Genomic DNA, 13,494 nt, shown 5'->3' with positions numbered 1-13,494 from the left:
ATAAATAATAATAATAATAATAATAATAATAATAATGTCATCTCTCGCTGATAAATGAATGCCCGGGGTCTGTAAGCCTGAAGAACTAAATATAACTTTTATTTAATAATTGGGAAATGGTAGAAAAGTGACCACCAACCATCTCTTCTGCTACAACTTTTGGTTCAATCCTCTGCAGAAATACAGATGTGTGGAAAAACCTCTTTCCTATTCAGATTCTGCGTAAAGTTTTATTTTTTCGGGGGGGGTGTAATAACATCACAGCATTCCCACTTTGGCAATAGAAAATTACACTGAGCCACTCAGAGACTCAAACTGACGTGTCGAGTCGTCATTTACTCCCTGCAAGTTCGTCCCACATTTAGGGGCGGCATGGCTCAAGGGATAGAGCGGGCCGTCTAGTAATCAGAGGGTCGCTGGTTCGACCCACGGCTCCACCGGAGAGCGTGCCGAAGGGCCCTTGGGCAAGACACCGAACCCCTAATTGCTCCTGATGAGCAGGTTGGCGCCTTGCATGGCGGCCTCCACCATCAGTGAATGAATGTGTGTGTGTGAATGGGTGAATGTGAGGCACACGCTGTAAAGCGCCGGTAGACTAGAAAGGCGCCGTATGAGTGCAGACCATTTGCACGGTCTGCTGTTCACACCGTCGTTCAGTTGATGCAAAGTGGGCCCAATGCCACAGATCCAAGACAAAGAACGTAGTGGAATGGTGTGAGGGGATGACGTCCCGTGTAGGAGGGAGAGGATCAATTTAAGCAGATGTCGACACGAGTGCATTTCAGCTGATCCACTTCACCCCCGAGAATATTTGTTTGAACAGAAAGTTGTCAGGCTCTCTCTTTTACAAGCAGTATTTTCAGGTTTTGCATTTTGATGACCGGAGCTTTAGTGGAAGTTCAGTGGGGACGCCTATCTTCTGCATGCGAAGGCCGGGAGTTATGTTCCTTATTACATCCTGCCATTCTCACCTCTCACACGTGCTCACTTATCAGCTGATCACATCACCGGTTCTCGTCCATCCAACAGCACAGCGGCGGCACACCTGCATGGTCAGCCTGTCATCTCGCTGCTGTCTTTTCTGCCTCTAGTGTGCTCGTGCTGCTGTTATAGACCCCCCTCCACCTCCCCATCACCACCTGGTCTTCGCACATCATGAATTTCATCAGCATCATCAGCCTCACGGGGTGGCACTGTGGCCCTGTGGGCAGCGCTGTCGCCTCCCGGCAAGAGGGTCCTGGGTTCGAACCCCAGGCCGTCCCAGGGCCTTTCTGTGTGGAGTGTGCATGTTCTCCCCGTGTCTGTGTGGGTTTGCTCCGGTTTCCTCCCAACATCAAAAAGACATGCATGGTAGGGTTAATACTCCTGCCTGTGGCCCCTTAGCAAGGCACTGGAATATCTATCTATCCATCCATCTATCTATCTGCCCTCTCAGCAGAGGTCATCAGCCACCACCAGTGAGTCTCCCTGTTGAGTCTAAGCGCCAAAGACGTTCTTGACATGACATCATTTCCGCCAAATCCTGTTATGATAAACAGTTATCCTTAGGTCAGCCTCTGTCTGTCCAGATCAAACCACATTACCCTTCACTTACACACAGCTAATTATCCATTCAACCAGCTTATTTAGGAATGAAATAGTGCTCATCTGTGGCTCGCCTCTGGCCAACGCGGTCCTCAGCATGACTAGTCCCTCCCCAGTTGTCTTCAGGGGGGTCTGCAGTTCGCTAAACAAGAAAACAAGCCAAAGGAGCCTTTAGATCCGGTCATTGGTTATGAGCGATTTAACATCCAGCACTATGGATGGAAGTCAAAAAGGTATCAGTGTTTAGGCGTCCAGGTGGCGTGGCGGTCTATTCCATCGCCTACCAACACAGAGATTGCCGGTTCGAATCCCTGTTACATCCGGCTTGGTCAGGCGTCCCTACGGACACAATTGGCCGCGTCTGTGGGTGGGGATGTAGGTATGTGTCCTGATTGCTGCACTAGCGCCTCCTCTGGCCGGTCGGGGCGCCTGTTTGGGGGGCAGGGGGAACTTGGGTCGGGGGGAATAGCGTGATCCTCCCACGCGCTACGTCCCCCTGGTGAAACTCCTCACCGTCAGGTGAAAATAAGCGGCTGGCGACTCCACATGTATCGGGGGAGGGTATGTGGTAGTCTGCAGCCCTCCCTGGATCGGCAGAGGGGGTGGGGCAGCGACCGGGACGGCTCGGAAGAATGGGGTAATTGGCCAGATACAACTGGGGGGAAGGGAGGGGGCATCAGTGTTTGACCTAAACCCATTGACATATACATGATAGTGTAAAATGAGTTGATGAATCAACTTCAAACTGCCCCTCGGAGATGAAATCCTGCTACCGATGGTGGTTTTATGAAGTGTAACTTCATTATTCACTATTGTAACATTGTTTTAGGAAGGTGCTATATAAATAAAATTATTATTATTATTATTCATACAACCCATCTACTCTCGGGCTATCAACTTGAGTAGGCCAAACAAAAGAAAAAAATTGCCATCACTCATTGCTCTGTGTGTGTGTGTGTGTGTGTGTGTGTGTGTGTGTGTGTGTGTGTGTGTGTGTGTGTGTGTGTGTGTGTGTGTCATGGGATTTCCTCTCATGTTTGCTGCATGTTCTGAACTGTGCAGTAGTGGTTTGCCCTGCAGGATGCACAGACACCAACTGTAAGCACATTAAAAAAAAAAAGTCCTGCAGCAAAGTAGAGCCGCTGCCCTTTTCCACCCACCGGACTAAACAAGGACGCGTTTTTTCTATTTGTTACTGAATGTTTGTCCTTATGACGTCAAGGTTCGTGAGGGGTGGCGATGTTTGTCAGTGGGCTTGGCTTCCTCGCGTTACCAAAAACAACACCGCTTCTAAAATACACAACTTGTTTTTGGCTTAAAGCAGCCGTCCTTTTGCGGATTGGTCATGACATGCCGCGACTTATCCGTCTGCTTATAATGGTCACAGTAAGGGTGTGCCCCCTTGTGTGTGTGTGTGTGTGTGTGTGTGTGTGTGTGTGTGTGTGTGTGTGTGTGTGTGTGTGTGTGTGTGTGTGTGTGTGAGTGTGTGTGTGTGTGTGTCAGAGATTACGCATCTAGATATAAAGGTGAATCATTTGTTTGTGTATGTGTATGTGTATGTGTATGTGTGTGTGTGTGTGTGTGTGTGTGTGTGACCACCCTCCTTACTACCTCCCAACTTCCCTTTGGTCACCTGACCCTGACAGGAAGTGTTTGGCTGTGACAGGTATGAATAGAAGAATGTGATTGGCTGATGGTGGTCCCTTCACTCTACACGAGAAGCTAAACAACACACGGTAACAATTAGAGTGAAAGGGGTGTGTGTGTGTGTGTGTGTGTGTGTGTGTGTGTGTGTGTGTGTGTGTGTGTGTGTGTGTGTGTGTGTGTTTCTATATACTTACATATTTGTATGACAGTGTACTATTCATGTGCTCGTCTCTCTTTGTCTGTGTGTTTGTCACTAGTTAAGACTTTTTTTAAATTGCCATTTGCAATGCTTTATATGCGAGATATTTTATCTGGCAAGTATAATAAATCTAAATGAACGTCTCCTTGGCAGGAGGGGCACGGAAACACATTAAACACTAACACAATAACACAGTAAATAATGACATACCTGCCAAAAGAGAGCAAGACTTTACATTCAATGTAAGGGCACAGTGCGAGACACAGATATTTTGTAATTATTTGCAAAGGTCTTTTAGATAGCAGGCCACGTGTTTGTTAATGAAACAGCCTATTTACAAAAGAACCCCCCCCCCATTAACATCCATCCCCCAAACCGCTCATCCTGCTCTCAGGGTCGCGGGGATGCTGGAGCCTACCCCAACAGTCATTGGGCGGCAGGCGGGGAGACACCCTGGACAGGCCATCACAGGGTCCACACACACACACACACACACACACACACACACACACACACACACACACACACACACACACACACACACACACACACACACACACACACACACACCTAGGGACAATTTAGTATAGCCAATTCACCTGACCTACATGTCTTTGGACTGTGGGAGGAAACCGGAGCACCCGGAGGAAACCCAAGCAGACACGGGGAGAACACGCAAACTCCACACAGAGGATGACCCGGGATGACCCCCAAGGTTTGGACTACCCCGGGGCTCGAACCCAGAACCTTCTTGCTGTGAGGCGACCGTGCTAACCACTGCACCGCCGTGCCGCCTTTGTATTAGCATGTGTCTTGTATTTGTATTTTGTCTTTATGTGATTTTTCTGGGTTGCGTTTACTCACTTTAAAATAGCAAACCCATCGAAACAAGTATTTACCTACACCCGTTCTTCACCTGCGTTGGAGGATGTCATGTGAATGTAAAACCCTTCTGAGACCTAACTGGGATTCAGGACTATACAAATTTGACTTGATTTGACTCGACAGTGAAAACCTCAGCTGGATTGTCCCCCAGCGCTTAGTGTCTCGACAACCTGCTTAGTACAGTCGTGTCGCTATCTGAGCAACCTGCCACCTGTTGGTTTTGCATGCATCTCATTACCGGTTCTGCACCTTAACTGTTCTTTAACATTCATGGAGCTGAAATGCACCGGACAGAAACGCGGTTGCATCTACATTTTGTTGATAATGGGGCCAAAATGTGTGTCTGATCTCCTCTGGAGGTGACGTGGGTGATGGGATCCCGCATACATGAGTGCATTTACATCTGGGCTGCTTTTGCTGTATCCGATTACATTTAAATCACCCAGGATGCGTGCTCGTGCCTGGTTTTCAGGAGATCTGTGACCAAGGTGACAGACCGGTAGAAGAGCGTGTCAATACGCTTTCCGTCTTCGGCTCGCTGTCATCCCAGCGTCTCTTTCAACCCACCTACAGCACCCCCATCACCATGACAACCCAAATAAACAGAGGGATTCTGGGTACTGTATCGGTGTGACAACAAAGCGAAATGGGGTGGGGCTGCGCGAAACCGGAGGAGGGCCACATCTGGGCTGCGTTAGCTGGCCGGCCAATGACAGATGAGTTTGGTTCCACCTGGCGACACGGCGCAAGGCCGGATGGTGGTCTGCAGTGACACAGGAGGATATGACATCATCGAGGGGAAACTAATGTTTCCTGGGCCTTCAAAGAGTCCTTTTTTTTTTCGGACATTGGTTAATTTGGTTTAGATTTATTTGGACCCCCATTAGGCTGTGCAGTTGCAACAGGCCTTCCTGTGGTCCAAACAGTCTTCATGGGGTAATTAGGGTTTAAGTGTGTGTGTGTGTGCGTGTGCGTGCATGCGTGTGTGCGTACAAATGTTTTGCTGTAATCTCCATCCATGTTGTTCTTTCTTCCCTCTTCTCCTTGTCCACGGTCTTCCTCGCCTCTTCTTCTTCTCTTCCTCTCATGGCCTGCGGTAGTCTTCTTCCGTGTTCAGGGTCTGTTTAAGGTCTGCTGATGAGTGTCCCTGCCTGCGATGCTTTGAAGTGACAGAGCGGTGAAGGAGGAGGAGGTTGATGGAAAAACTGATTGACGGAGGACAGAAGAGGCGGTCGCTCTTTGACCCGGCGTCTTAAAGCCATCAGGTAGTGATTACCGAGGAGGTAAAATATCAAGCAACCGACAGCATGTTGTCCGTTTATCAGCCAATCAGCCGCTCCTGCTCCGGCCAGTCAGGGCAGAAGAAGGAAGTTCGACATGACATCCAGACATCCAGGGTCAGTGTAGGCTTTGCTCAGGTATACTGCTTAGACGGGACAGATTATGTACGAATGTGTCATTGTTGACAATTACTCACTAAGCTTTTTTGACAACGTAAGAATACCATACACACACCTGCCCCTGCTGCCCCAGTGTGTGTGTGTGTGTGTGTGTGTGTGTGTGTGTGTGTGTGTGTGTGTGTGTGTGTGTGTGTGTGTGTGTGTGTGTGGCGGTAGGGTCTTTGGAATTGGGCAGTATGTAATCCACGGGTTTCCCTTGCTGTCAAGTGTGTACTCAATAAAAATCTGAAAAGTAAAGTATGCCCTGTACAGTAGTCTCAGTCCGATTCGTTGTGTTGTAAACAGCCTCAGCAGTTAACGAAAGGAGATCACTCTGTTCTCTCTGTGTGTTTAATGACCAGTTACTGACCAAATCTAACACAAATTATGCTCTATGTTTGAGTTGAAGGCTGGAAACCAGGATTTTTCTCCACTAGTAGATAGTCATTTTATCCATCTGGACCATGGAGTCGGGTTACATAATGCTAACCTGCGTGTGTATCATAGTTGGAGGCACTCTCCTCTATACCGCTGTTGAAATGTTTGACCGGGTAGGACGAACACTGGTGCAGCAGCAAACACCGTCCTACTGAAACAGGAACAATGGATTGAAACGTGACAACAATGTGGTGATGCTTCTGTTAGACAGCTAATCTACTAATTATGCAAGGAGTATTATAGTGCAACAATGTTTCTGTATTGTTTGGTGTTGTTGTGATACATTACAGTTTAGTTGTGCTAGCTTTAGTCAGAGGATGCCATTTTTTCAAGGGTGGGCACTTTTTTTTTTGCTGTGAAATTAGTTTAAGTCTTGCCTTCACTTTTGCGTAGTTTTTTAAAAAAAAATTTATCCATCACATTTTCCATATATGCAGCAAAGATTTTCATCAAATTATCTTCTGCCGTTTGTTTTTCCTACCACAGAATTCTCGTAAGTTCTTGATATTTGATAAATTCCCTGGATCTCTGTTTCAGAAAGTGTGTGTTTAAAGCTCCTTTGCTGCTCCAAAGGAAACACTGCGCCCTCCTCGGAGGCCAGCTAGCGTGCTGCAGCTCCAGAGAGATCAGTGTTCAGTCAAAACCCTCTGTATGGCAGTGTTATTGTTGAAACACACACAGCTTTTGCAGACTCTTTGATGGCGGAGCGTGAATGTTCGGTCGTGAATAGTGGACATAGCTGTCATGTGTCTGATTAAGGATAAATGACTTCAGTGAAACATTAAGTGTTTAAAATAGCCCGAAGTAGGTAATTGTAACCGTTCTTGACTGAACCGGTAAAACTGAAGAAGAAAAATAATCTGTTTTAACATCTAAAGAGTATTGTGAATTTCCTCTCAAAAGATTAATGTGACATGAAAGAGCAGAGTTTTTACTTGACGGTAGCAGCTCCGGCTCCAAGGCAAAGTTGTTAGAGGGATGTTGTGAGTAATGGGGGGGGGGGGGGCGAGAAATATTAACATGGAAAATTACCAATCTGACCACCATCAAAGGCACCCAAACAATATACACTCACTGGCCACTTTATTAGGTACACCTTGCTAGTACCGGGTTGGACCCCCTTTTGCCTTCAGAACTGCCTTAATCCTTCGTGGCATAGATTCAACAAGGTACTGGAAACATTCCTCAGAGAGTTTGGTCCATATTGACATGATAGCATCACGCAGTTGCTGCAGATTTGTCGGCTGCACATCCATGATGCGAATCTCCCGGTCCACCACATCCCAAAGGTGCTCTATTGGATTGAGATCTGGTGACTGTGGAGGCCATTTGAGTACAGTGAACTCATTGTCATGTTCAAGAAACCAGTCTGAGATGATTCGAGCTTTATGACATGGTGCGTTATCCTGCTGGAAGTAGCCATCAGAAGATGGGAACACTGTGGTCATAAAGGGATGGACATGGTCAGCAACAATACTCAGGTAGGCTGTGGCGTTGACACGATGCTCAATTGGTACTAAGGGGCCCAAAGTGTGCCAAGAAAATATCCCCCACACCATTACACCACCACCACCAGCCTGAACCGTTGATACAAGGCAGGATGGATCCATGCTTTCATGTTGTTGACGCCAAATTCTGACCCTACCATCCGAATGTCGCAGCAGAGAACGAGACTCATCAGACCAGGCAACGTTTTTCCAATCTTCTATTGTCCAATTTTGGTGAGCCTGTGCGAATTGTAGCCTCAGTTTCCTGTTCTTAGCTGACAGGAGTGGCACCCGGTGTGGTCTTCTGCTGCTGTAGCCCATCTGCCTCAAGGTTCGACGTGTTGTGCATTCAGAGATGCTCTTCTGCATACCTCGGTTGTAATGAGTGGTTATTTGAGTTACTGTTGCCTTTCTGTCAGCTCGAACCAGTCTGGCCATTCTCCTCTGACCTCTGGCATCAACAAGGCATTTTCGCCCACAGAACTGCCGCTCACTGGATATTTTCTCTTTTTCGGACCATTCTCTGTAAACCCTAGAGATGGTTGTGCGTGAAAATCCCAGTAGATCAGCAGTTTCTGAAATACTCAGACCAGCCCGTCTGGCACCAACAACCATGCCACGTTCAAAGTCACTTAAATCACCTTTCTTCCCCATTCTGATGCTCGGTTTGAACTGCAGCAGATCGTCTTGACCATGTCTACATGCCTAAATGCATTGGGTTGCTGCCATGTGATTGGCTGATTAGAAATTTGCGTTTACGAGCAGTTGGACAGGTGTGCCTAATAAAGTGGCCGGTGAGTGTATATATATATAATATAGATAAATAAAGGCTTTCTATCTAATTGGCACAACACATAGTAACTAGTCCCAAGCTTACGCATCTTAGTACAACCACTTCCCATGCAGAAAAGGTAGGCCCCATAGCCACCAGTCCACAGCCACTGCAGCGAGTGGCGATAATATCTCTCACGTGCATTCTCGCTTAACTCACTCACAAATAGGGTGGCGTGGCAGCCAGCCACACAACTTTAAATGGCACAGCAGACACCTTCCACAATAACTTTGCTAAATAGAACAGAACATTGAACTCACCGATTAGTAGAGTTGAAGGCGGCGATGCCACTGCGAGTTGAATCTCCGCATGACATCATCTTTTCGCTCATCGCGAAATCTTGCTGGACCCGTTTCAAAAGACAACTGTACCAAGTGCACCTTCCGTTCATGCAGCATGGTTAGCCTTTTGCCTGTTTTCACACATGACGGTTGATGCGCCAAACGTGAGTGCATCAATATTTTCTGTAATTCCGGATCTTTCCTTGGAGTGTATTCAAATAAAGAGAGAAACAGGCCACAACTGTCCTCCTCTCCTAACTGAAACGCATCTTTGCTCCCCCGAAAAGCTAACTGGTTTGACGCTAGAAATTCTGTCATATTAGTGATAGCAGAGAGATAATAACGATTTCTCGCTAACTGCTCTGTGTGGACCATTGTCGATTGGAGATTCAAGATTCAAGCTACCTCTTTGCCAGTGTTTGCTCGTCTCTCCCTCTTTCCTTGTCTTATTCTCCATGTGTTCTTTTGATGCAGCATGTTTGTTCAGGCCTCTGTCTCTCTCGATCGCATGCTTCCAGTGAGAGAATCCCATTTTGGTGAACACAGAGACAACCCCGAACTTTCGACAAGCGAAACAAAATGTCAGTCTTCATTCCAACCCTCACATATGGTCGTGAGCTTTGGGTAGTGATTGAAAGGGCGAGATCGTGGATACAAGCTGCTGAAACGAGTGTCCTCCTAATGGTGCCTGGGCTCGGCCCACGGAGCGAGGAGCAACAGGGAATCGCTTCCGAAGTAGCAGAGGCATGGAGCGAGGAGCAACAGCCATCATTAGCCATAGCTAACAGTGAGGAAAGTCAAGTCAATTTTATTTGCAGAGCCCAATATCACAAATTACAAATTTGTCTCAAGGGGTTTTACAGCAACACAACATCCTGTCCTTAGACCCTTGCATCGGATAAGGAACAACGTGGAAAGTGGCAACGTTCCCTCAAACCATCCTCACAGTAGCTCTCCAACTGGTAGCTTTGCACCGGACGATTTGGGGGTTGATATGCCTGCTCAGTTTACCTTGAGCAAATTCTCAAGGGTCAGAAACGGTCTTTCGTAAGCCAGTGGTATAACTGCAGGGGGTGGTTGGAATACAGTGTCAAAGCTGATGCAGCATTTTGTTCATTCATTCATTCATTCATTCATCTTCAGCTGCTTCTCCGGGGTCGGGTCATGGTGGCAGGAAGCTAAGTAGGTCACTCCAGCTCCTCCTGGGGGATCCCAAGGCATTCCCAGGCCAGATTGGACATGAAGTCCCTCCAGCGAGTTCTGTGTCTACACCGGGGTCTCCTCCCAGTTGGCTGTGCCCGGGAAACCTCCAAAGGAAGGCGCCCAAGAGGCATCCTAATCAGATGCCCAAACCACCTCAACTGGCTCCTTTCGATGCGGCTCCTTTCCAAGTTCCCTCCAGATGTCTGAGCTCTTCACCCTATCACTAAGGCTGAGCCCAGACACCCTGCGGAGGAAACTCATTTCAGCCGCTTGTATCTGCGATCTCACCCTTTCGGTCACTGCCCAAAGCTCATCTATATATATCTTATACTATGTTTGCTATGTTTGTCTATACCTGTCTTGCACTGTTTGGCCAAGCCGCAACCCTTATTTCATTTTACAAATGTGCCTGCACATTGTTTTTAATGAAAATAAATTGAATTGAATTATGGTTAACGTCTTTCTGGTATAGTAATGATTAAACCAAGCAAACAGCTTTGACTCTAGAAGATAGCTGAGTATTCGAAAACCGGTTGTTTCATATGGGTGTTTCTATAGAGCTGTTTCCATAGAACTCTGATTGGTGCATGATGCTTATCTCCATATTGATCATCAAGCTGCTCAAGTTCACAGCTGGGAGCCCAGAAGGTGTTCAAGCAAGCAAGCCACACTCCAACTGACCTGGCATGATTCAAGCCAATGTAAATGAGTAGGAAAACTATCAATCATGGATTATTAATTAACAAACCCAAGGTGATTGTAATATTCTTTAATAAGTGCTCTGTAAATTACAGAGCAAGATTAAGCCAGCTTAAGCTATGTAAACAGCTAGCTAGTTTAAATTAGCTGTCTAATATGAAGTGCATGAAAGAGAGAAGAATTAAAGCAATGCTAAACAATGGCATTCAGGTTTTTTTTGGTGAGACAGCTTGTTCTATGCCCACCTCACTCTAATGAGGATGCAGAACGAGTCTTCTCAGCAATTGGCCTGAACAAAACAGTGTAGAAACAGACTTGCACTAGATGGGACACTGTCGTCCATTATGTGCATTAAAGGTAATCAGACTGAACCATGCTGCTACAAATACAAACCACCTGGGGAGAAAATATAATCAAGTCCAAGTCTATTGCTTATAGTTGTACTAGGCCAAAATAGGCCCCTGCATGTGTGTGTGTGTGTGTGTGTGTGTGTGTGTGTGTGTTCATGTATTGGCTATGTGTCTGGAGTGGGATAAGTTCTTGTGTTCTTTTGCTTCTTTTTATTTCTGGTTCTTGCTACCATTTTGACACTCCTCTTCCTGTAAACTTTTGTTGTTGCCTTTTTAATGTGTGAACATTCAATAAAACATTAGTAGTTTTGATATTGGAAACAACACGTCTGACTTTCATTATTTAGCAAACCTGTGTGCGCTTTATTGGGTTTGTGTATATGTCTAATATTGTGAAAATTGTGAGTGGAAGTCCCAGGGTGGCGTAGTCAGGCTATATCCTTAAATCTGAAACCCAAGCTCCCGCCACATGTGTAAACTACATACTTTTTAAAAACCCTGACGGTGAATTGAGTCCAAATATGTGCACGTGATGAAGTGCGTGTACGCGTATTTAAGCCCATGGCATCAAAACCTCACTCTAGCCAGGTACCCAAAGTTGGCAACCTTGGTGGGGTGTTAGCTTAGGCTAATATGCAAATAGTTTTAGGTTATATTTAGTGTGGCACCTTTATAGATACTGCTGTTCTTCTATCTGTTTTTAATCCCTGTATTTTTGTGTGTGATCGTTTTCCTTCACCACCCTTCATTGCCTCTCTTCATTTTCTTCTTCATCCTGTCTCGTGCTCCAGACTTTTAACCTACCTGCAGCACGAGCCCTCTTTCTTTTCCCATTTTTGTTTTTTTTTCACCCCTACTCTGACTCTCTCTGTTTGTATCTGTCCCTTTCTATAACACTACCATCATTACCAGCATGCATAGAACTTTGCTACAGTGTCTTATCTTGTGTCTTGTGTCTTGTATCAATGTCTTGTCTTTGAGCGGCACGGTGGTTAGTGCTGTCGCCTCACAGCAAGAAGGTCCTGGCTTCGAACCCCGAGGTTGTCCAACCTTGGGGGTCATCCCAGGTCGTCCTCTGTGTGGGGTTTGCATGTTTCCCCCATGTCTGTGGTGGTTTTTCTCCGGGTGCTCTGGTTTCCCCCACCATCAAAAAGACATGCATGTTAGGGTTAGTACTCCTGTCTGTGCCCCTGACCGAGGCATGGCAAGAGGAACTGGAGTTGGTCCCCGGGTGTGGCATGGCGGCTGCCCACTGTTCCTAGCTACACAGCTAGGATGGGTCAAATGCAGACACTAATTTCCCTATGGGGCTCAATAGAGTATATCAAAATAAAAGAAAAAAATCAAATCAGAAGACATACATAAAGAGAGAGAGAGAGAGAGAGAGAGAGAGAGAGAGAGAGAGAGAGAGAGATATTCAAACCAAAGTGTACATCCTCCTAAATAAGTGGTTGACAGACAAAAAGGACATTTTATCGGCCAGGTTAAAACAATTGTTCAGCACACAGCAGAGACAGAGCTGGAGGGCTTTCTCTGCAATCTCTGTACAAATGAGCTTTCTTTTAACAAAGTGCTATGAGAGTGTGAAGGTCAAAGGTCTGCCTGTCAGTTGGTTGCCCCATGCTGCGACAAAAAAAAAAATCAAAACCTCCAACACTACTGACAGTATGTTGTTGATGTTAGGCCGCTTTGGGCTTTTTCAACCCACCTGCAATAACACTGGAAGCCACGAGCAGAAAGGACACCGGTTACCTTAGAATACGTTTGGCAAACTTGTGTACCAGTTATTATTTGTTCTTCCGTTAATGTTCAGCCGCAAAAAGTGAACATAACTGCACTACATTGATTAAGGAGCAAGAAATTTATGATTAGTTTGTGTCTAGTTTTATTGGGTCTTTGCATGTAGGTAAAATATTGGAAACACTGTATCGGCCAGTGGAAACATGGACTTCAAAGAAGTGTATCAAAGAAATTAGACAAATCGCTATGTTACATTTCTTTTAATCAGATTGTGACATGCAATCTGCTCCCATCCCCGGGAAGTGTCCGCTGCGTCAACGCGTCGGTCGGCTGACGTGGTAAAAGCAAAACCTGTGAGTCAGTGCCTGTCTCGGGCAATTGTCATCACTCTTTTGGCCAGGGCACGCAAAGCAAGCTACTGTTCCTTATCGAACGCTGGCATAACTATAACAAACCGCATTGTATTCCAAAATGGGCTTTTGCTTTCAAAAGGCCGCTTTGAAGTCCGAGTCATTCTGCTCGACTCCAGCGTCTCCCTTACTTTCTTGCCCCACCTCCGCATTCATCCTCACCAAATCTCTATTTTTAGCCCTGCTCAGTCGCTCCCTTTCAACTCTCTATTTCCCTTTTTCTCCATTTTGCCCTTTCTTTTCTTATTTTTGTAGCCCATTTACTCATTACGCTTCAAGTCTTCCTCTCCAGCTCGGTGT

Source organism: Lampris incognitus, chromosome 14 (assembly GCF_029633865.1).
Source record: "Lampris incognitus isolate fLamInc1 chromosome 14, fLamInc1.hap2, whole genome shotgun sequence".
In the NCBI taxonomy this organism is placed as follows: domain Eukaryota; kingdom Metazoa; phylum Chordata; class Actinopteri; order Lampriformes; family Lampridae; genus Lampris; species Lampris incognitus.
The sequence above is the reverse complement of the archived record's forward strand: the minus strand, read 5'-3'. Positions refer to the sequence as shown.